The 25805-nt window shown below is 37.4% G+C and overlaps 1 protein-coding gene across 4 annotated transcripts in view; it reads left to right on the forward strand.

Moving 5' to 3' along the window:
- MND1 (meiotic nuclear divisions 1) overlaps window positions 1–25805 on the forward strand; it is a 100050-nt gene that overhangs the window by 19699 nt on the left and 54546 nt on the right. The window lies entirely within an intron of this gene.

A 25805-nucleotide genomic window follows, 5' to 3' on the forward strand; every position in this document is an offset into this window, starting at 1 on the left:
AAAATATCACCTCTCTTAAGCTTTTCTGATACCCTAGGACACTTCTTGCTGATGGACGCACAGAATAAATTGAGATAAAGCACAGATGCTCACAGACAGGTCAAAGATGTGGTGGTTGATGCTGAGATGCCGAGTATAGTTCCTGGGTAAGGAGTTTGGTGGGGCAACTCTCACTGCTCAGGATGTATGCTGCCTCTGTAAAGGCTCACCACAAAACAAATGCTGAATGCTATTTTTGTTTTTCATGTTCTTTTATAAAAGTGAAAATCCTCTTTGTATTTCTTTCAGTTATCAAAAATAGGTGTTAATGTAGGTCTTTCATAAAAGCAAAGTGTCATGACCCAAACTTTCAGAGAGCAGGGAACACCTGTACCACCCCCTAATCACTCCCAAACACACAATTTCCCCTGTTTTTGACATATTAGTGTGGTACCTTTGTTACAATTAATGAACCAGTATTAATACCTTATTATTAATTAAAGTCCATGGTTTATATTAGGATTCACATCTGTTGTGATGTACATTCTGTGAGTTTTGATGAGTGCATAAATAACATGTGTCCATCGTTACAGGATCACACTGAACAGTTTCACTGCCCTAAAATCTTTTATGCTCCACTTACTCCTTTATCCTTCCCTGTCCCCTAACCCCTATCAGCCACTGATCTTTTTTACTGTCTCTACAGTTTTGCCTTGTCCAGAATGTCATATGGTTGGGATCATCCAGTCTATTCAGGTTGGCTTCTCTCACTTAGCAATACACATTTAAGATTCTTCCATTGTCTTCTGGTGGCTTGATAGCTCATTTCTTTTTATTGCTGAATAATATTCCGTTGAATAAGATGTACCACAGTTTATTCATTCAGATAGTGAAGAAAACTTAGGTTGCCTCCAAGAATATGTGCACTCGTACTTCATTTTATTGTGCTTTGCTTTATTGTACCTTGCAAATACTGTGTTTTTTACAAATTGAAGGTTTGTGGCAACCCTGCATCGGGCAAGTGTATCGGCACCATTTTTCCAATAGTATTTGCTCATTTCATGTCTCTGTGTCACATTTTGGTAATTCTCACAATACATCAAACCTTTTCATTGTTATTATAGTTGTTATAGTGGTCTTGATTAATGATTTTGATGCTACTATTGTGATTGTTTTGGGGTGCCACTAACCATGCCCATATAAGACAGCAGTCTTAGACAATGATGTATGTGTTCCACCAACTAGCTGTTCCCCCATCTTTCTCCCTCTCCTTGGGCCTCCCTAATCCCTAAGACACACCAGTATTGAAATTAGGCCAGTAATAACCCTAAAATGACCTCTGAGTGTTTTAGTAAAAGGGAAAGAGTAACACATCTCTCACTTTAAATCGAAAGTCAGAAATGATTATGCTTAGGAAGGCATGTGGAGAGTTGAGATAGACTGAAGGCTAGGTGTCTTGTGCTAAATAGTTGGCCAAGTTGTGAATGTAAAGGAGTCTTTGAGGAAATTAAAAGTTCTACTCCAGTGAACACATGAATGATAAGAACGTGAAACACCTTATTGCTGATGGTAAGTTCTAGTGGTCTGAAGTTATCCAGAAGATCTTGCTAAGATACTTAATGCCAGTGGCTACACTAAACAAAAGATTTTCAGTGAAAACTAAATAGCCTTCTGTTGAAAGAAGATGCCATCTAGGACTTTCATAGTTAGAAAGGAGAAGTCAATGCCTGGTTTTAAAGCTTCAAAGGACAGGCTGACTCTCTTGTTAGGGGCTAATGCAGCTGGTGACTTTAAGTGGAAGCCAGCGCTCATTTACCATTCTAAAAGTCCTTAATAATTTTGTTAAATCTACTTTGCCTGTTCTCCAAAAGTGGAACAACAAAGCCTGGATGGCAGCACATCCGTTTACAACCTGGTTTACTGAATATGATGATAAGCACATGGTTTACTAAGTTTTAAGCCCATCGTTGAGACCTACTGGTCAGAAAAAAAGATTCCTTTGAAAATATGACTGCTTTGACAGTGCACCTGGTCACCAAAGAGCTCTGGTGGAGATGGGCAAAAGATTGATGTTGTTTTCATGCCTGCTAACACAGCATGCATTCTGTAGCCCACGGATCAAGGAGTAAGTCTTGTTATTGAAAAAATACATTTTGTAAGGCTGTAGCTGCCCTAGATAGTGATGCTTCTGATGGATCTGGGCAAAGTAAATTGAAAACCTGGAAAGGATTCACCCTTCTAGGTGCTATTAAGGACATTTATGATTCATGGGAAGAGGTCAAAATATCAATATAATCAGAAGTCTGGAAGCAGTTAATTACAACCTTCATGGATGACTTTGAGGAGAGAACTAGATTTAGAAGTGAGACTTAAGATGTGGGTGAACTGCTGCAGTCTCATGATCAAACTTGAACGTATGAGAGTTGCTTATTATGGATGAGCAAATAAAGTAGCTTTTGAGATGGAATTTATTTTTTGTGAAGATGCTGTGAAGATCGTTGAAATGACAACAAAAGATTTAGAATATTCCATAAATGTATTTGATAAAGCAGTGGCAGGATCTGAGAGGACTGACTCCCAATTTTGAAAGAAATTCTGTTATGGGTAAAATGCTGTCACACAGCGGCAGCATGTGCTACAGAGAAATCATTTGTAAAAGGAAGAATCAATTGATGTGACAGACTTCATTGTTGTCTTAGTTTAAGAAATTCCAAAGCCACCTGTCTTCAGCAACCACCACTGATCAGTCAGCGGCTGTCAACATTCAGGCAATACCTCCACCAGCAAAAAAGATTCCAGCTCTCTGAAAGCACAGATGATGGTTAGCATTTTTTAGCAATACGGTATTTTTTAATTAAGGTTTATACATTTTTTTTTTTAGATAAAATGCTATTGTATACTTAATAAACCACAGTATAGTGTAAACATAACTTTTATGTGCTGGGAAACAAAAAATTCATTTGACTCACTTTATTGCATTATTTGCTTAATCTGGAACTGACCCCACAATATCTCTGAAGTATGCTTGTATTTAGTCTGTACTGCAAGATTCCATCACATTTTAATGAACTATTTTTTATCCTTTTACAAGATTGATGGAGTGAATTACCATGTGGAATTTATAGTATGGGCAGGAAATGGGACTTAAAGGAAAATGGCTATAAACTTGTTTTGGGGTGCAGAGGGGAAGGATCCTAATTCTGGAAGGTAATAGGAACAGGAAACTTTAATGAAGAAAATGAAGTAAATTAGTTTTTTTCTGTTTGGAGGTTATGTGGAATTGCATTTCTGTCCTGGAAACCCTCCTGAAACATCAATTTTTAAAATTTTGCCCCTGGATTCATGTATCTAGGAAGCAAGCAGCCTTTCAACCAGTATTTTATTACAAACAACACCAGCTAACTTTGGCTGACGTGAGCAGAAAAGGAATTGATTGACAGATACAGGATGGGCTGGCAGAATCACTGGAAAGGCGAGAAACCTGGTCCTAAAAGTAGTGAGGAACTGAAGGAATGCACACAGCTAGACCACAGCCAAAATCATGCCAGGAAGCCTGAGTGTGAAAAGCCTGCTGCCCCAGGGCTCTGAACACTGCACCTAGCTCTGTTGACTTTGCTGACCTCAGAAAATGATTCCACTGGCACTGCCTGAAGACCTAAATATTGCTGCCACTAAAAAACTCCAAAAGAAACAAAACCCTTCTGTCCCAGCTACCGGTCACAGTCCTGGGAGGTGCATGGGATTGTCCAGGCGTGTGCCCATGCTCTAGTCGCTAGGGGGCCTGGGGCAGTGTAAATGATGGGGATTTCTAGTTTCTGTGGTGGAGGCAGCTGCACTTCCCCAAAAGAGGAAGGGAGTTTAGATGCTGAGTGGCATTCCCTCTCTTACCATGATGGATAGATAACCACAAAATGAATCAAGAGAAAAAAATGGAAAGTAGCACAGGACTTGGGGCCAGAACAGCAACAGAGAGTTTGTTTAATACCTGTTGTCCTCTGTGAGCCAGATACTGTTTTAGTGACTTGGATTAGGCACTGATCCACTAGTGAACAAAAAGAATGGAAGCAGCTAGAACAGGTAGATTAAGTTACTGGAATAATCTAGATGCAAAGTGATGGTGGTTTGAGGGTAGGGATAGCAGCCCACCTGCCTCCCTCAGCCCCAGGAATCTCATGGATATTTCATATGAATGCAATTATATAATGTGTATCTTTCATGACTGGCTTCTTTGAAGCAGCTAGAACAGGTAGATTAAGTTACTGGAATAATCTAGATGCAAAGTGATGGTGGTTTGAGGGTAGGGATAGCAGCCCACCTGCCTCCCTCAGCCCCAGGAATCTCATGGATATTTCATATGAATGCAATTATATAATGTGTATCTTTCATGACTGGCTTCTTTGATTTAGCATAATGTTTTCAAGATTCATCCATGTTGTATGTATCAGTGCTTCCTTCATTTTCATGGACAAATAATATTCCACAGTATGGCTGTATCACGTTTTTATTCATTCATCACTTGTTGGCCACTTGAGTTGTTTCCACCTTTTGACTATTGTAAATAATATTACTATAAACTTTCATGTACAAATTTTTGTGTGGACATATGTTTTCATTTCTCTTGGGAATTACTGGGTCATATGATAACATTACGTTTGATTCTTTGAAGAACTTCCAGACTTCTTTGTAAAGTGCCAACAGCATTTTACATTCCGACCAGCAATGTATGAAGGTTCCAATTTCACATCTTTTCCAAAACTTACTGTTGCCTGACTTTTTAATTCTAACCCATCCTGGTGGGTGTGAAGTGGTATCTCTTGATTTCTGTTTCCCGGATGACTACTGATGTTGAACATCTATTCATGTGTTTACTGGCCATTTGTGTATCTTCCTTGAAGAAATTTCTATTCAGATCCTTTGCCCATGTTTTACCTCTTAAACATGATGCTGAATTTTTTTTTTTTTGCCAAGAACCAAATGCATATTCATCACTCAGCTTGTTTTTTAATACTCAGTTTATGCAATTAAAAACTTTATGCAGAGTAACTTACTTTTAGGCCTTTTTGCATTTATTTATGGTTTTTTATTTTTGCTCTTAACATCTTTGAGAATTCCCTTTTACTTGCTTTCATCTTAGCCAAATTCTAAACATCTCTCCTCTTAGAAACCTTCTCAGGCTCCCATTGTGTACATTTTTCTGGCCCTCCTTTGAGCTCCTGTAATATTTTTGGTTTTACCATAATAAAATGCACTTATTGCTTTGGCACATACTGCCAGCTGCCTATCTAATAAACATTGCCCCCTTCCTTATTAACAAAACACTTTGTTGAGGAAGCAATGTGTCTTACTGAAGAAAAAAAGCTCATATTTCCAGACTCCCTTGCAACTAAGGGTTCTGATGAATTGAGATGTAAGCAGAAGACTAGCTTCAAGGTTTCTGAGAAAGTTCACTTTCCTGATAAAGGTGAAACCCCTCCCTCTTCTTTTCCATGATAAGGACATGAGGTCATTTGCAACCCTAAGGTAACAAGCATTTGGATGAAGACCCAGTCCTTAATAATGGCAGAGCCTGGATAAAAAGGACTTGGGTCTATGGTGGCATGTTGATATGCTGCACTAGCCTTGGACTGCGTTACCTCTGGACTGTTGAATACAGTTTTAGTCAAATACTCTATTTGTAGTTGAATGTATTCTAAATGGATAAAATTGCTTTGAAGACTCTCATTTATATAAATGTGATGACTTAGATCTTTTATTAGTTGTCTATTGCTGTGTAACACATTGTGTATGCCCAAACTTTGTGGCCTATAGAAACAAATGGTATCTCAAGTTTTCTGTGGATCTGGAATTCAGGCATGGCTTAGTTAGGTACCACTCTGGGCAAAAGTTTCACGTGCAGTTGCAGTCAGACTATTGGCCAGGGCCGCATTCTCATCAAAGGCACATCAGGGAGAGGATTTACTTCCAAACTCAGTCATAATGGGTGTTGGCTTTAGTTCCTTGCAGGCTACTGGGCCGAGGTGTTCAGTTCCTTGAAGGCTGTTGGACTGAGGGCCTTAGTTCCTTGATAGCTTTTAGCTAGAGGCCTCCCTCCTTCCTTGTATTACAAGCTTCTCCACAGATAGACAGCTCACAGTGTGGCAGCTGCCTTCCCTCAGAGCAAGTCTGTGGGGAGAGTCCAAGACAGAAGCCACTGAAGTAACTTAATCTTGGAAGTGACATCCCTTCACCTCTGCCACATTCTGTTCCCTAGAAATAAGTCATTAAATCCAGTCCACATTCAAGGAGAGATTACACATGGGAATAAATATCAAGAGTCAGGGATCACTGGGGCCATCTTAGAGGATACATAACATAGATTTTGTATTCTTTAACTTGGCAAAAATGTCTTATCTTTTCAATTACATTTTAAGTAGTTTTATTGAGGTATTTTAATTGCTTTAATCACTATAATTGATATACAAAAACTGTTCATATTTAAAGTTTATATATTAACTTTGACTTGTATACATCCATGAAACTGTCACTGCAGTCAAGATAATGACTATCTTGACTGAAATGCCTATTACCCCTGAAATTTTCTTCATTCCCTCTCAGTCTTTTGATCTTGCCATTCACTGCTTCCCCTGCCTCCATCCGTAGCCACTGATTTGCTCTCCATCAATATACATTTCTTCATATTTACTATAATTTTATATAAATGGAATTATGTACTTTGTATTCTTTTTCCTGGCTCCTTTTACTCAGCATAATTTAAGATTTATCCATCTTACTGTATGTATTAATCATTCTTTTTGATTGCTGAGTGGTATTCCATTATATGGATGTGCAGCAGTATGTTTATTGATAGATACTGGGTTTTTGTTTGTTTTAGTTTCAGGTTATTTGAAATAAAGCTTCTGTGACTATTCATGTATGAGTCTTTGCGTGGACATATATTCTCACTTATATAGGATAAATAACTAGGAATGGAATGGTTAGATCATATAGTAGGTATATGTTTAACTTTTTAAGAGATTGCCAGACTATTCTCCAATGTGCTTGTGCCATTTTACATTCCCACCAGCAATGTTTGAGACTTCTTATCCCTCCATGTCCTCATCAATACGTGGTATGAGGTCCGTTCTTATAAGTATACGGTATCTTGCTGTGGTTTTAATTTCTATTTTCCCAAGGTCTAATGTAGCATCTTTGCGTGCATTTGTCAGTCATATGTCTTCATTGATGAAGTTTCTGTATAGATCTTTAGCTTTTTTTAAAGTTGGGTTGTTTGTTTTTGTTTTGAGTTTAGACAGTTCTTTACATGTTCTGGATATAAATAAATCCTTTATCAAATAAATGCTTTCCAAATGTTTTCTCCCAGTCTGTTTTTCATCTTTTCATTCCCTTAGCTGTCTTTTGAAGAGCAGAAGTTTTTAATCTTGGTGAAAGCCCATTTATCTTTTTTTTTTTTTTTTATGGTTAGTGTTTCTGGTGTTGTATCTTACCTTCTTCCAGGCAGTTGTTATTCGTGCCTGACACTGGACATAACAGGTGCTGACTGAGCATTTCTTGGTTGACTTCATAAGCTAAAGAAACCCTTTGCCTTTGAAAAAAAGGCCAGATGTACATTTTTCATTTCTTTGACTTTAGATTTAGCATAAAGTCTACTTAGCAAGTAGAGGAGTTGGCAAACCTTAATAAAAGTAAGGAGAAGATTCTTGCTATAGCATACTATAGTACATTGTATGTATATATATAATATGTTATACTATAGTGTATAGTGCATCTTTTTTACAGCCTTTCTACTCACCCCTATTTATAAACTGGAGGTCAAAGCTTAGTCTCACACACCTGCTCAGAAATCAAAGGTCAAGCCAGAGCCTAACACCTACGCAGTAGGTTCTATACCTTTTGTTAAGCACTCCAGAAGTAAATGAGGAGTGAGATTTTCATATGTCGTTTGTAAAAGATTGATAGCACAAGACATTTGCTGTAAATGTTTTCAAAATTTTTTTTACAGAAACTAATTTTAGGTCAGCCATTTCACTGGTCTAAACCTACTTTAGTTTCTACTGAAATTTGGGAAGACATGTCAATATCATAGTAGGCTCCTCAGCCATGTTTCTCAAGATCACTTCTTTTATTATTTTTTTATTTTTTATTTTTTTTTATTTTCATTCTTTGATGAAGAGCCATTACTTTTATTTTTATTTATTTATTTATTTATTTATTTTTTTGAGAGGGCATCTCTCATATTTATTGATCATATGGTTGTTAACAACAATAAAATTCTGTATAGGGGACTCAATGCACAATCATTAATCAACCCCATGCCTAATTCTCAACAGTCTCCAGTCTTCTGAAGCATAACGAACAAGTTTTTACATGGTGAACAAGTTCTTACATAGTGAAAAAGTTCTTACATGGTGAACAGTGCAAGGGCAGTCATCACAGAAACTTTGGGTTTTGATCACGCATCATGAACTATAAACAATCAGGTCAATTATGATTATTCGTTTGATTTTTATACTTGATTTATATGTGAATCCCACATTTCTCCCTTATTATTATTATTATTATTATTATTATTAATAAAATGCTGAAGTGGTAGGTAGATGCAAGATAAAGGTAGAAAACATAGTTTAGTGCTGTAAGAGGGCAAATGTAGATGATCAGGTGTGTGCCTATAGATTAAGTATTAATCCAAGCTAGACAAGGCCAACAAAACATCCACGGATGCAGAAGATTTCTCTCAAAACAGGGGGGGTGAGATTCTAAGCCTCACCTCTGTTGATCCCCAATTTCTCACCTGATGGCCCCCCTGCGACTGTGCCTGTCTTAGGTTGTTCCTCCCTTGAGGAATCTTACCCGTCTCTGGCTAACCAGTCATCAAGATCACTTCTTTTAGAGAAGCAGTATGGCTTAGTGGAAAGAGAAGCAGTTAGAAATCAGACATGGATTGAGATCACAGCTTCATGTAGCTGCAGGATCTTGGAAAAATTTCTTAAGCTCTTTAAAGCCTCAGTTTCCCCATTTGTAAAAGAGATTTTATCTACTTTAAAGGATTGTGGTGCCCATTCAGTGATATGTGTAAAGTGCCTGGTGTACATAGGCACTCAGTATGTGGTTCAACAGATTCAGCTAAATTAGTACTCACCCAGGAGTATCAACTATAAGTTTCTGTTCAGTCAGAACAAATATTTGAGGGTCTATTATGTGCAAAACATTTTACCAGATACTGGAGTTAATTTAAAAAAGTAGGAGTCATGATCCATGCTTTATAAGAAAGGATTTGTAACCTGTGCTGAAGATGAGACATGTATATATAAGAGTGAAATCAAGAGTGAAATGTTTCTAAGGATAACTGTCTGAATGAGCAGTAGAGATTAAAAATGCTGCAAGAGATGGTGGGATTTATATAAAAATAGAAGGCACTCAGTCAATGTTGAGCTGAACCAGATTCCAGCTTCAAGGTTGCACTGCAGGATCTGTGTGTTCAACATGTTGCCAAAATAAAGTGTTAACATCTTTTGAATTTCTTGTTAATTACTTCCAGATTATAGAGAGAAGAGACTCTAAATTTTGTTTTTTCTTTTTTTTTTTCTCATCATTCTGTTCTGCTTTGGTTCTGCCAGTGACTCCAATTAGGTGCAGGAATGTACTTGTCCCTTGAGGATGGACGTTCTTGTAGTATGTCTGAAAATTAAATCAGGAAACACATTTTTTTCCCTCTGCATTTAGGTTTTATGTGTTGATCACTATTAAAGACAGTCTAAAAACCTCATGGTTACAATTTAGGTTTTTCTTCAACATTTTCTAAGGTAGGAAACAAGCCATCAGTTGTGTGTGTGTGTTGCATTAACTGCTTCTGCAGATACTTACTGTGTGCTTACACTGTGCATGCACTGTGCTGAGTTCTTTGCCCAATATGGAAATTATAGGATATGTATTTCATGTTAAGGTAATTTATGCTTCACTTGGCAAAGCAAGATAAATACCTTGATAGTTAATTAACTTTTTATGGGAAGCATAGTTAATTTATGTAAGGTCAGGACCAAATACTGCCTTTCTATGGATCCTAATTGTTATACAAGTTTAGAGGATGGCAGGATTTTTATAAACCCATTTATTTAAAGGAGACTTCTTAGAAGTGATTATTTTGAGCTAAAAGTTGAGTAGATGTAGATGGATGGAGGAGATACCTGTGGGGGAGAGAGGGAGCCACTGATGATGTTTATAACGATAGCCAAAATTGATTCAGCACAGCCATGGTTACTTTTAAGAGTTTGTCTTAGTCCATTTGGGCTGCTGTAATAAAGTACCACAGACTGGGCAGCTTATAAATGACAAACTTATTTCTCATGGTTCTTGAGGCTCAAGTCCAGTTCTGGAGGCTGGTCAGGTGAGAGAGCTCTTCCGGGTCACAGGCTTCTCAGTGCATCCTCACGTGGTGGGGGTTGGCATCTCTCTGGAGCCTCCTTTTATAAGGCTTACCCCATTCTTGAGGGCTCACCCTCATGACTTAAGCATCTCCCAAAGGTCCCAACTACTAATAACATTACCTTTGGGGATTAGGATTTCAACATGTGAGGGGAGACAAATATTCAGAACGTAGCAGAGCTTTTGCATGCTTTATATTATTTGATTCTTTAACTGTATGAGGTAGGTATGCTGTTAATTTCATTTTACATATGAGTAGATTAAGGCAACAAGAGGCTAAATAACTGGCCCAAGGTGACAGTATTGGTAAATGGGGAAGCAAGACTCAAATCCAGGCTTTCGGACTCCATGCTCCTTGCTTGTAACCACAGAATAAACAAAGCTTTAAAGCAAATTATATTCAGTGGGTAGTTGGTGAGCAGCTTGGAAAGAATATGCAATTTTTTGTTGGATAGTAATAGGAAAATAAGGGGAAGTTAGATTGAGGCCGTATTATGTGATGTCATAGTGGTTAGTTAGATTTTATCATGTACATCAAGTAGGAGAAGATGAAAATATTCCTGCCAGAATATTTTAATGTTTTTTTTACTGACCTGATTGCTTTTAAAAAATTCGATTACATGCTTATAAAATAGTGCATTGTAGTTTGAGCAAAACTTTCCCCCCTTTCTGTTTGCAAGATATTATCATTTAAGGTTGCTGAGAATAATTTAAGATATAGTAATTTATTTCTGCAAGGCTGAATTAATACTAGGGTAGAGGAAATAGTTGTTAAACTAACCTCTCTAAATAGCTGTGACACAGATGCATTCCTGAGGGCTTTTCACATAAATTAATAACTTTAATGGACAAGAAAAGTTATGTGGAGAAGATGAAGGTGATAGTGCATGTTTAAGGCTGCTAGTTCTTCTGAAATATATGAAAATATATTACGGTATTTAGTCGATAGTAGAAGTAGCCATTTTGGTTCAACTGGAAGTAGAAATGACCAGGTCCTTTTCTCTTAAGCCTTTGTTGTGATTTTGTTATAAATTTTTATGTAGCTTATATAGCTTAAAAGCTAATTGTACTGTGGGGAGTCCTAAGTAAAATGTTATTCCTCTGTATTATGAAGAATGTATAGAATTATTAAAGGTCAAGAGATGATTTCTTCTTTTTGATAACTGTTTCAAGAGTTTTGACTGAAACTTGCTGATTTTGATTTTAGTGATCATTTTAGTCTGTGTGTGTGTGTGTGTGTGTGTGTGTGTGTGTGTGTGTGTGTGTGTGTGTGTGTGTGCTGTGAGTGAGAGAGATCTGAGTATGTATGTGTGCATGTGTATGTGATCTTTCTGAGTATTTTTTATATGAAAAAGCAAGGTAAAAATTAGTTAGGATATATTATTCTTCCCATCTTCTCTGGTTCTGTCTCTTTTTTTGTCCCTTCCAAATAGCTTGGCCTTAAAACTAAAGGAACAATCAACTTTGAGGGAAGGATTTCCTCCATTTACCTTGGCTTATACTATCTGGTGTAGGATGGTGTCCCATAACATGTACATGACTAGGCAAGAGCAATGTTTTAACTATTGTGTTTGATGTGACAGAGTCACCTGGAAATACGAGCAATAACTGACCACTACTGATTTGAAATACCCATTTTTAAGTCTTTTTCCAAAAGGAATAGCATTTCCCATATGCTTTTATTTTTGTATGCATACCCTCCATCCTTCCAGCTCTGTCCATTCTGACTGGGGTATTTCTTTTCCTTGCTGCTATAGTACCCTGAACCTAACTCCAGTTTACCACACTCTACAATTGTTAGTTTATTCAGCCCCAATCATTTAGTCAACTTGTAGCACAGTTCTTGACATAAGGCAGATATATGACAAGTGAATGAGAATTAAAGGAAACAAAGGATATGAAGCTAGTCTTAACAATAACTATCCACTGACTGAGAATTTCATTAGTGCTGCAGTACTACATAGCAATTTTTAACTGATTTTTTTAATTAAAGGGTCACAATTATGGAGATCATACTTCTTTTATTTCTTTGTGCTGAGGTCTTCCTTTGTTCTTCATCAAAGTTCTGATTTGCTTCCTACTTCCTACTAGTGGGAGGTAGTCTGGGGGACAGATTTTTCTAGGAGTTGATGTATGATAAGCATTACATTTTGAAATCCACACTGAGCTGGATGTTACGTACAGTGCATTGATTTTGGGAGACACTAATAGATTCTGTCAGGATAATTTAAAGATTTATTGCCAGCTTTTAGAGATGAGTGTATAGAATTCTTTATTGCCAAAACTGAGGGACAGTTTGAAATATTTTGGAATAAAAATAGCTATTACCTCTATTGAAATTCATTCAGTTCAGTAAATGTTTACTGAATGCTTGTTCTGGAAGGCATTGTGACTGATGAGAGGGACATAATGATAAATTAGTTCGTTCCTGTCCTTCAGGACCTCACAGTCTGCTGAGGAGACACACATGTCAACAGATCATTGCAATATGGCATGATATATGCAGTACCAAAGAAGATGGAAGTACAAACAAGGATGAAAGTTTGTCCTGCTCTGGAAAGGCTTTATAGTTAAGGAAGGAGGCATTTGAGTTGGTTTTGGAAAGATGTATGGGAGTTCATGAGGGAGAAAGGCATTCTGGGCACAGAGACAACTATGTTAAGGCCATAGGTGGAGCATATGGTTTAAGAGGGTGAACTCTGTAGACCCAGACTTTCTGGAGTCAAATCTAACTTCTGTTTATTGGAAGCCTCTAGTGCCTCAGTTTTCTCATCTGTAAAGTGGTTATAATATTTCCTACTTCACAGGGTAGTTGTGACAAATGTGTAGTACATACTGCTTACAATGACTAATACATAGTAAGTTCTTTAGCTTTTGTTATGTGCAAAGTTCAGTTGCTTGTAGAGCTGCATACTGTATGAGAGATTCTTGAATTTTGTGTATGAAGGATGAATGAACTATAGCTGGATTGCTAGGCAGATACGGATAATGACAGCCTTTGTGTTACTAAGTTGAGGAAGATTAAGTAGGGAAGTGAGCTGATCAGAGCCATTTTAGAAAGATGATTCTGTGGCAGTATGGAAGATACATGGATGTGTGCACTGTGAAATTGTCCAGCCAGGAGATGATGAACTTTTGAGCTAAGACACTGGTCATAGGGTTGGGGAAAATAGACTGGGGAGACGTTTAGGAGGTAGAATCTCCAATCCTTGGTGATTTCCAGTCAGATTACACTTTGAGTCTATAAAGTTCAGATTTTAAAATAAGCAGGGTAATTTTTATCCAAACATAGGTTTCTCCTTTGTTGCCTGTCTTTATGTGTGTGTGGATATATGTGTGTGTGTGTGTGTGTGTGTGTGTAGCACATGCTGTCTATATTCTCTGAAAGTCAAGTTCAGGTAGCATAGATGATGACAACGATAACATTTTTTTGAGACAAAATATATATAGGAAACTTACATAGCAATATAAACGCTTAGGCTGTAAATTCACATATGCAAAGATTAAACCGCATTTCAAATTTCAGCCCATTACACCTGGTAGTGACAAACTTCAGTTGCCTTAGGAATTTCTCAATAAACACACAATAGATTGGGGTAAATCCAACCAATTTTTGATTCTTCCCTGTCCAGTGGCCCACTTTCTCTAAAGGGTGAACATCTGCCTTCTGGCCTGCGTAGCCATGGTTTTGGCAGGAGAGTCTGGTCCTCAGCATTTACCCAGGCTGGCATCATTGAGACCATCATGCGTCTGGTGGGCAGGCATCATTGTCCCTCCATGCTGGCATCACCTGAAATAGCAGGGGTCCTGTTTACTGGTCCTCAGCATTGCATTTTCATCTCCTCCTGAGGTCTACACTTTCTCTCGTTTTCTCCAGCATAGGTACCCCCACTCTGTTTCTGCCGACTCTCTCAGACCATCTAAGTCTGTATGAGGTGGAGCTGTTGCAGGCCCACTCTGCTTCAGGTAACATGGGCAAGAGTGCTTTTTTCCGCCTCCTGTACTACCATGATGCGGACAATACCTGGAGGCTGCTTCCTCTCAGGAAGTGCTAGGTTTCTCAATCCCTGTGCGCTCCAGATCTTCAAGGGGCTCTGTAGCTGCCCTCCTCACCTGTAGTTGCAACTGATCTTAAATACCAGAGTGGGTAGTTCAGGGCCTTTACCAGAAAACCTCACCAGTGTCTGACATTCTTGCTTTCTTTCCAGATCTCTCCCTCCTTGCCTGTTTTCCATTTATCATTTGGAGAGGACAGAGCAGGACTGGTTCTGGCTGGTCTTACGGTTTTCTGACTTTAACCTAGACTTTGACTTCTGCAACAACAACAACAAAAAGCATTTCTTGGTTCCTCTTTGTGCTATCATTGAGGTTTACTTGTCATATTTACACCTCTCTCTCTTTCATGTTAAGTATGAGTGCCTCAAACTCAGAGATACTTTTTTTAATCTTCAAGTTTCTTTCCCTGAAACCTAACACTAAGCCTGAAATAAAGTAAGCATTTAACCATTTGAACAAATGAATGAATGATCGTATCAGGCAACTGACCAGCTCCTAATCCATGTTCTGATCAGCTTTAAAGTTCTGTAACATGTTTGATAAAGGATGCTTTTGTCTGCGAGTAATAGAATATCTGACAAACAGTGACTTAAATGGAAGTTTATTTTTCTCATGTAAAGTCCAGAGGTAGGTGAGCCAGTGATAATCGGAATCAGCATCTTTGTGACTGCCTTTGCCTTTCTTTACAGTCACGAGATGGCTCTGAAGAATGGTGTAGAAGAGGGGAAGGGAAGTTACTGGAATGTCTGTCTCTCTTAGCAAGAAAACAAAAGCTTTTCCAGAAGCTTTCCAATAGATGTTTGCTTGACTTTTACAGGCTGAAACAGTGTCACACTGTCCCCTTTAGCTAGTAGAGGAAATCTGGAGTGGAAATGGGTAAGGTAGGAAGGAGGCTGGAAGGGGATCAGGTGAGTCAGTCAACCAACAAGGTCAACTGCAGGCATAACTATATAAATACAATGTTATTTTATGGGTGTATATATTTTGATAACTGCAACACCATTGATCAGATAATAAAATGTTAATGATAATGTAGTCTATTCTCTATGAATACCTAGGTTATACAGAAAACACTGCTTTATCTTTGATTTTTTTTCCCCCTTTGGTTACAAGATTGAAGCAGGATTGTAATATTATAAACAACAGATAATATTTGTGTTTTGATATTTTTCCTTGAGATATGGAAAAGTTGGGCAATTTTATTGTATAGCTAATCCCTATTTTGCCGGTTTTGCTGTATAAATACATTTTCATTGGTAAATGTTTATACTTCTATAAATATTGTCTGCTTGAGGTTTTTCTACTTATTTTCAAATGCCAGAGGTTCTTATTTCTTTCAGGAATTTTAGTTTCTGTGCTGAAAGGTTCTTAGTCAAAGATGCCATTTTACTCTAATACATTGTTTCAAAGTATTAATCTTAACTAAGTATAGTATATGCTATATAGCTTATTATATAATAATAACTATATAAAATACAGGGTTTTGTGGGGTTTTTGTGGATAGTTCACTTCAAATTATACTGGGTATTGTTTACTAGTATTTAAAATGTTGACAAATTAAATGTATTAGTATGATGCTAAAGGGCCAGGATTCTCAGTAGAAAGCAAAGGCCCTGTTGTCCAGGTGATCTGAATTCAGCCAGCAATATTGCTATTTACTACGTCGTCAAACTACCTAATCTTTCTGAATCTCTTTATGTAAAATGACACTGTTAAAACCTCCAAAGAGATTAGTGTACATAACATATCCTGTACGGGGTTTGGCTCACTGGGGTACTCCGTGGGAGCTAGTATAATAGGTAAGGGACTATTTTGACAGTAGAGAGTACAGGGAGACTGTATTTGTAGTTTGTTGCTCTTGTCATTGATTTTAAATCAATCTTTTTTTTGTCAAGATTTTAAATGCATGAAGGAAGAAAAAAAATTGAAAAAGAATGTGACAACAAAAACTCTTAGAGTGATATTATTTACTTTTAGTTGGGATTGTCAGTTTATGTTCGGTTTGTTTAAATGTTAGCTTTATAGAAGATAATTAACTTTTTCTTTAGTTAAAATTTGTGTTTACCTCTTTCTCATCAAAACTCCCTAACCTTTGTTAATGAGGAGAGCAGAAGAATTTCATTGTTTTCCCATTGTAAGCCAGAAGGTAATCATCTAATGGCATAATCACCATATTAAAACTTCAGTAATTATGCCTGACTAATGTTCCAAAATGGACTTCACTGCTTCTGGTGCCAATCTGTAATGCTTTCAGTGCCTTTCTTCTAGCTTGCTCTGTCTTAGGAAGTAAGACCTCTTTTCTTAGGAAATAAAACCTTGAGAAATAATATATCAAAATCAAGCCACTTTTTCTTAGTGAAATTTCTTTCTTTGTTATATTGGACATAATCTCTTCAAATAATTTTCAGTAAGGAACAAAAGTCCCCACCAGAAATTCTGATAATCCTATTCTTGATTTATCATTCGTAGTTTTTCCCAGACAAGAAAAGATTTATTTTTGTAGATTCTTTAAGCTCACATCTATATCAAAAACGTGAACAGTTAATAGCTTTTCATTTCTGCTCTTAGTAGGCTAAATTACAAAGCGACTTCATTACTGTAGTTCTTAAGTGAAATTCCGCGTTTTTTTAGGAGTTTTGATATTGCATTCTGCTTGATGGAAGAGATTGCAAGGCATCAGGTTTTCGCTTTTCCAACTTTCTCACCTAGAGGTGTCCATTTATTCTTCCCCATCCATATTCCTACTTTCTTCTCCAAGGCCACAGTCATACCTGTGGCAAGTCTCTATGCTTTCCATTGACTTCCTCCTTATCAGCTTTTTCTTCCTCCTCTAGATTTTTTAAATAGCTGAATTTGCAATATCCTTAGATACTCACAATGCTGAGAAGTATCACCCTCCCTTTTGATAGACTCTCATTTTCTGTCTGTCCCTGTGATTCATCTGTTATACTCATTCAAGAAGTATTTTTTGAGCCTCTGCTCTGGGCCAGGCACTGTTCTGGGCATTTGGGACATGGGTCAGTGAGAAAAGCAGGTAACGATCCCTGCCTTTATGGAGGTTGTATTTCAGTGGAGGGAGAAAACATCAAACAACAAACATAATCACTAAGCAAACTGTGTATTGTATGAAAAAGTGTTGGGTACAGTTCATGAAACATTTAAAGTAATACTAGAGTTGGGGGTTACGGTGCAGATTTAAAATAGAGTGGTCAGAGTAGACTTTATTGAGAAAGTGAAATGAGGGAGGAAAGGGAATTAGCCTTGTAAATATCATGGGGAAGAATATCCATAGAGAGACTCTCTGCACAGAGAACACAGCCATTGCAAAGACATTAAGACAGCAGCATACCCAGTAAGTTTAAGAAGCATCAGAGAGGCTGGTGTGACTAGAGTAGAAAGAATAAAAGGGAGCAGTGGGAACTTAGATCAGAGAAATAAAAGGGGAAGATGGCCAGACAGTGTTAGGTCATGCTGCTGTTGCAAAGCTTTTACCCTGAGTAGAATGGGGAACCATTCAACCCTTCCACAAATTCTTGTGCTCTCGCTCGGTACTCGAATTAGCATATACTCAGTGAATTCATACTTTAATGCAGAGACGAGACCATAAATAAATTGTATTACAATTAATTAACATGTTCAGCAAAAGAGAAATAAGCAGGTGCTATTATAGAATAGAGAAGAGGCAGTGAACTCTCAATTTGTTCAGTAAGGCTGCTGCCTCCATTTTTTCTCCCAGGTTTCACTGCTTGTGGTGCCAGTGCTGAAGGTTTTCGGCACCTTTCCTCTTGCTAGCTCTCCTCATAACCTCTCCTTCTACCAGTGTTGGTGAGGCTGACTCTCTCCTAAAGCTCTTTACTTTTGAGAATGAAGCTTCCTCTGGCCATTCTATAGTCGACCCCTTTACCTGTGGTTCCGCTTTCAACGGTTTCAATTACCCTTGGTCAGCCGTGGTCTGGAAGCAAATCATCGGACCTATCACCAGAAGGTCAGTGGTAGCCTAACGCTGTCACACCTACGTCATTCACCTGACTTCATCTCATCACGGAGGCATTTTATCATCTCACGTCATCACAAGAAGAAGCACAAGTAAAGTACAATAAGGTATTTTGAGAGAGAGGGAGCAAGAAAGCACATTCCCATAGTTTTACTGTAGTATGTTTTTGTAATTGTTCTATTTTATTACCAAGTTATTGTTAACCTCTTATTGTGCCTAATTTATAAATTAAACTTTATCAGAGGTATGTATATAGAGGATAAAACATAGTGTATATAGGGTTTGGTACTATTCGTGGTTTCAGGCATCCACTGGGGGCCTTGAAACATCCCCCGCGGATTAGGGGGGCTGCTGCACTTTCATTTACTACATTTTCCCTCTCTCCACTCTTATGTCCTCCAGATTCATTCTAAAGAATGCCTTCTCCATACCTACTCCCTCAGATAGTAGTTCTAATCTGTATTCCAATATCTGAGTAACGTCTGTAGCTCTAGAAGAAACTGTATTCTTTCCAGACCTTTATCTTTAACTGAATATATCTAAGTATATAGAAAATGGAGATCATCCTGAGGTCTGTCACCTCCACAATTTTACTGTCTTCACATTGGGAGATTAACTTCGGTTCTTTTTACCTTATATATAATCCATTACCAATTATCATCAGTTATCTTTAGTTATATTTCTTATACTTGTCCCAGTTTCATTCCTGTAATAACTCGAGTCTGGTGTTTTCCGAACTATTATCAAGGCCCTGTTTTAGGTTCATCACTCTTATTACTTCATTCCCATTGCATTTTGAATTTTTGTTTTCCCATTTTTTTAAGCCAGAGATATATATGACACCAGTAAGAAAAATGGATGTGAAATAACTAGTGATAACATACTTAATTGATACAAATCTAGGCTTTAAAATAATGCCCCAGTCACCCTAATTATAAAAAAGGATTTGTTTATTCTGTTCACTAGAGTCTTATTTTTTTAAGAACTACCTTTTAGAACTACCAGTCATGAGATTTTAGCTAGCCTCCTTGGCCCTGTTTTATGTACATATGTATTTCTTGTTAAGATTTTTGAAATATGGAAAAGTAACTCAAGTCCATTGACTACCCTTGACATGCTAGGGCTCCCCAGCATTCTGTCCTCAGTCTCTTCCTTCTTGCTCTCTGTTTGTTTGTGAAAAGTCTCACCTACTCCTATGGCTTCCATTGCCACCTACATACTTTGGATTCCCCAGTTTTTAGTCTCCTGTCTATACCTCTGCACTGAGCTCCATACCCATGTATTCAGCTACCCACTAGGCATCTCTTCTTGAATGGTTGACAGGCAGCTCACATTGACTATGTTCAAAACTCAGTTCATTATCCAAACCTGCTCCCCGTGTCTTCTAGAGTTTGGAATGACTATCTACTTAGTCACCCAAACCAGAAACCTGGAAGTTGTCTTAGATTTTTTTTTCCTTCCCTTTTCTCTCTATCCAGTTGGTTACAAACCTCTGTTGATTCTACCTACTGATATTTCTCAAATCTCTCCCTCCCTTCCTATCCCCATTGCCACTGTCTAGCCTTAGACCTCATTATCTCTGGCCCAGAATTTTGAATTAGTGTCTTCATTGGTCCCCCTGTCTCCAGTCTTCACTTTCTCCCATCTGCAGTAGTAGTTATCTTTAATGCTCTTTGGATGGTTTCCCAATCCTGCATAATGAAATCCAGATTCCTCAGCCTGGCTTTAAGGCACTCTGTAACTGGCCAGTCTCTTAACCTGCTGTCCCTTTTCTAGCCTTACACACCAGTTATACTAAATCATTTACAGCTTCCTGAATGCCATTCATTTTATATGTTTGCTTTTTAACATGCTTTGGCTGGCTAGCTCTTTTTATTCATCTAACAAACACCAATCTGTCCATTAACCAGAGACATGTATCTATTAAGACCCACCTCACAAATCTTTTCTTCTAGGAAGTTTATCTCCATCCTCAGCAAAATTCAGTACTTCTTTGTGCTTTGACTCTCTTACATATATTTATTTTATAGAGTGAAGTCTTTATGTGCCTTATTTCCATGGCAGACAATGTTTGATGGCAGGGATATCTTAATAATGTTTTAACCTCAGCATGGAATGCACTTCCTGAGACACATAGAGACATAATAAATGTGGTTGAATGAGTGCATGGATCGATACAGCACTGCCTAGTGTCAGTCCCAAATATTGTGTACTTGGTTTGGGAACTTTCCTCCCTGGCCCATAGCTTTTTTTCCCTTTCTAGTCTACAATATACAGCAGTAAAGATGATTTCCATTAAGTAGTCATGATTGTAGTAATTTCAGTTTTGGGGCATTGAGCTTCAGCAGCATCAGATATAAAGAATAACTAAACCTGAATTTTAAACTCCATTATGTCTTTGTACCACCACTTTACCTAAATTATATTTTGCTGGACACTAGCTCTGCATTACCCAAAGTAATCTGTGGAATGGATATATAATAGGTGTTACTTAAAAGGGGAGTTCTGTAATCAAAGGAATTGGGGGATCCTGGGTTAACAAAGATAAAACTAGTTTATGTGAGTTCTTAGAATGTTTATTGTGCCAGCATGCATTGTAAATTGTACCTGACTCATTTTCATGAAGGATTAATGTTCCATGGAACACACTTTGGGAAATGCTGCTCAACTTTATAGGTTCATTTCAGCACATAAGACCATTTTTTTCTTAGACTACCTTCCTATCCCCAGAGCTGGTGCATAGTCTGTCCATACCTGAAATAGTCTTGCCAGTTGGCAAACCACATCCCAATGTAGTCAAAGCTCTACTGATTAAATAATGCTGTGAACATTCAAAGAATCTCAGCCCATAATTCCTTATCCTTAACAACTCCCTCCTTACAAGGCATTTAATGTAGTAGTCAGCTTTATATTAGTGTCGGTATGGTGTCTACCATGGGTTATACATGTTTTCTTCACTGTTAGCTTACTTCAGAGTTGTATCTCCACCATGACAGTGGCAAGTAAGAACTTTTCAAGCCATACTAACTACATATTGGGGTAATAAGTAAAAATATTGACATCTGCATTTTTTCTAATAAATCTAAATTATTGTAGGAAAAATGATAGGAAATTAAGTCGCTTGTAATCTTTTCATGTAAAACTAATTACTGGTGACATTTGGATAAATATACTTTATTTTTTTTATACATGAATCAGGATATTTTCAGCTACAAATAACAAAAGTAGATCCCAATTGGCTTAAAGAATAAGGGTTCTTTATTTTACATAAGAGGTTTGGAGCTGGGCTCTTTCAGGATTGGTTAATCTCACCAGACATTGGTATTAAAGGTCTGGACTGACTTCTCTGATATTTTTTATTTCCCATTTTGGGATACAAGTAGCTACCACAGCTACTATATCTTCCCATGACAATGTCCAAAGCAGAAAGAAAGATGAACTTCCTTCTTTTACCTCGGTCTATCTTTTTATCGAGGAAGAAAGTCCCAGAATATCCCCTTTCCCACATAGGTTTCCCTTTATGTCTCACTGGGCTAGGTCTGAGGTACATGCTTGCACTGCAGGGTAAGCCATCATGGTTCATCCTCTGGGACCGCAAGGAGACCCATTCTCTCAGAACATTGCCACACTCTGAGCAGAGTTGGAGTTCTGTTTATAAAGAAAGGCTTTAAAGATGCAACCAGGTCTGAAGAATTGTATCTTTGTACACTTAAAAGTCCTGTCTTTTAAAATGAACGTTCTTATTACTTCTCTCCATTGTCTCATATGATCAAGAATTAAATATGTTTGTCAAGATTGACCAAAAAGCTGGCTGTCAGTGGTGGATGAGTGAAGTACATAAACTAAGGATTTTTACTGGTGAATAATTTAAAATGATAAAAATTATAATAGTTAATATTACATCTTTGAAACTTGCATAAATTTTTATGACAGGACTTGACTTCAGAGATATATTTTTTATCTTTGCCTGTTTGTTTTCCTTCTGCAGTAGGTAACTTTGAGCAAGGCTTCAAAATCTTGCCCTACTAATTACTCTTTTTTGCTGTTAGAGGTACTTGGCTGGATAAGTGTGAGAAGCCTGACTCAAGAGCTATAGAATTCCTTGTGCTATACACAAATCACTCTTTTATACTTTATATGATTTACAGGTTTGTGACAGCCATTCTTCATTCATAACTGTTTCTCTCCAAATCAGCCAACCTGGGAAAGATTTACTACACAGAAAACTGGGCCTACAATTTTGATGTCATGCCACCATGTGGTGGCAGTGTCGTTAGTTCCCTGGGGGAGCCCTAATTTCAAATTTTTTTGACATTGATATGTCAAAAGACATATCAATATTTTATGCAGTTTCATACTACAATATTTACAATGTTTTTGGCTGCTTTTTGTATTTAGAAGTTTCAGAAAAATAGCCCTGTTAGTTGGGTGCCGTTTTTTATTTTAAAGTACAGTTCTTTCTTTACCAAAGGGCATAATTCAAACTGCCAGGCCTGCATTTTGTCATAGTCAAATACAGTATAGGGCTTTGTTCAGGTTTCCTAGTTTTTATATTTATAACCATAAATTTCTTATCCTATAATTCTTTCTGAAAAATAGCTATAGATTAGGTGCAGAACAACCTCAGTCAAAAATTTTGTTAATTATTATGTTTTAAAGCTATATTCATTTTGACTTTCCAGTAATTTCTAGCACTTAAACCTTTCACAAATATTAGTTTGACTGGGTGCTCTCAACTCTTAAGTTAGTTCACCATCTGAGTGTTCGTTTACCCTCTATACCCTGCTGTGGCTATTTAGGCTATAGATGAGAAAGCTTTCATTTGCTTTTTTGTTTTATTTATTTTTTCTTAAGATATCATTGATATACAATCTTATAAAGGTTTCACATGAGCAACATTGTGATTATTACATTCACCCACATTATCAAGTCCCCCCCACAAACCTCATTTCAGTCACTGTCCGTCAGCTAATAAGATGCTATAGAGTCACTACTTCTCTTCTCTTCTCTGTGTTATACTGTCTTCCCTGTGACCCTACATGTGTGCTAATCATAATGCCTCTTAATCCCCTTCTCCCTCCCTCCCCTTCCACCCTCCCCAGTCCCTTTCCCTTTGTTAACCGCTAGTCACTTACTGGTTTCTGTGAATCTGCTGCTATTTTGTTCCTTCAGTTTTTGCTTTCTTCTTATGCTCCACAGATGAGTGAAATCATTTGGTACTTGTCTTTCTCCACCTGGCTTCTTTCACTGAGCATAATACCCTCTAGCTCCATCCATGTTATTGCAAATGGTAGGATTTGTTTTCTTCTTATGGCTGAATAATATTCCATTGTGTATATGTACCACATCTTCTTTATCCATTCATCTACTGATGGACACTTAGGTTGCTTCCATTTCTTGGCTATTGTAAATAGTGCTGCAGTAAACATAGGGGTGTGCATGTCTTTTTGTATCTGGGAACTTGTATTCTTTGGGTAGGTTCCTAGGAGTGGAATTCCTGGGTCAAATGGTATTTCTATTTTGAGTTTTTTGAGGAACCTCCAGATTGCTTTCCACAATGACTGAACTAATTTACATTCCCACCAGCAGTGTAGGAGGGTTCACCTTTTTCCACATCCTCACCAACATTTGTTGTTGTTTGTCTTTTGGATGGTGGCCATCCCAACTGGTATGAAGTGATATCTCAATGTGGTTTTAATTTGCATTTCTCTGATAATTAGCGATGTGGAGCATCTTTTCATGTGCCTGTTGGCCATCTGAATTTCTTCTTTGGAGGAGTGTTCAGATCTTCTGCCCATTTTTTAATTGGATTATTTGCATTTTGTTTGTTGAAGTGTGTGAGCTCTTTGTATATTTTGGATGTCAACCCCTTATCAGATATGTCATTTATGAATATATTCTCCCATACTGTAGGATGCTTTTTTGTTCTACTGATGGTGTCCTTTGCTGTACAGAACTTTTTAGTTTGATATAGTCCCACTTGTTCATTTTTCCTTTTGTTTCCCTTGCCCGTGGTGATATGTTCATGAAGTTGTTCATGTTTATATTCAAGAGATTTTTGCCTATGTTTTCTTCTAAGAGTTTTATGGTTTCATGACTTACATTCAGGTCTTTGATCCATTTTGAGTTTACTTTTGTGTATAGAGTTAGACAATAATCCAGATTCATTCTCTTACATGTAGCTGTGCAGTTTTGCGAACACCAATTATTGAAGAGGCTGTCATTTCCCCATTGTACATCCATGGCTCCTTTATTGTATATTAATTGGCAGTATATGTTTGGGTTTATATCAGCACTCTTTATTCTGTTCTATTTATCTATGGGTCTGTTCTTGTGCCAGTACCAAATTGTTTTAATTACTGTGGCTCTGTCATAGAGCTTGAAGTTGGGGAGCATTATCCCCCCTGCTTTATTCTTCCTTCTCAGGATTGCTTTGGCTATTCGGGGTCTTTTGTGGTTCAATATGAATTTTTGAACTATTTGTTCCAGTTTGTTGAAGAATGCTGTTGGTATTTTGATAGGGATTGCATTGAATCTGTAGATTGCTTTAGGCAGGTTGGCTGTTTTGACATGGGCATGGGATGTATTTCCATTTATTGGTGAATTTAATTTCTCATAAATGTCTTGTAGTTTTCAGGGTATAGGTCTTTTGCCTCCTTGGTTAGGTTTATTCCTAGGTATTTTGTTCTTCTTAATGCAATTGTAAATGGAATTGTTTCCCTGATTTCTCTTTCTTCTAGTTCATTGTTAGTATATAGGAATGCAACAGACTTTGGTATATTAATTTTGTATCCTGCAACTTTGCTGAATTCAGTTATTCTAGTTTTGGGGTGGATTCATTAGGGTTTTTTATATACACTATCATATCACCTGTAAACAGTGACAGTTTAACTTCTTCCTTACCAATCTGGATGCTTTTTATTTCTTTTTGTTGTGTCATTGCTATGGCTAGGAGCTCCAGTACTATGTTGAAAAAAAGTGGGAAGAGTGGGCATCCTTGTCTTGTTACTGATCTTAAAGGATAAGCTTTCAGCTTTTTGCTGTTAAGTATGATGTTTGCTGTGGGTTTGTCATATATGGCCTTTATTATGTTGAGTTATTTGCCCTCTATACCCATTTTGTTGAGAGTTTTTATCATGAATGGATGTTGAATTTTGTTGAATGCTTTTTCAGCATGTGTGGAGATGATCATGTGGTTTTTGTCCTTTTTGTTGATGTCCATGTTGATGGATTTTCAAATTTTATACTGTCCTTGCATTGCTGAATAAATACTATGATCTTTTTTATGTGTTTTTGAATTTGGTTTGCTAATGTTTTATTATTAAGAATTTTGCATCTATGTTCATCAGGGATATTG

The sequence above is a fragment of the Manis pentadactyla genome, chromosome 1 (assembly GCF_030020395.1).
Source record: "Manis pentadactyla isolate mManPen7 chromosome 1, mManPen7.hap1, whole genome shotgun sequence".
Lineage (NCBI taxonomy): Eukaryota > Metazoa > Chordata > Mammalia > Pholidota > Manidae > Manis > Manis pentadactyla.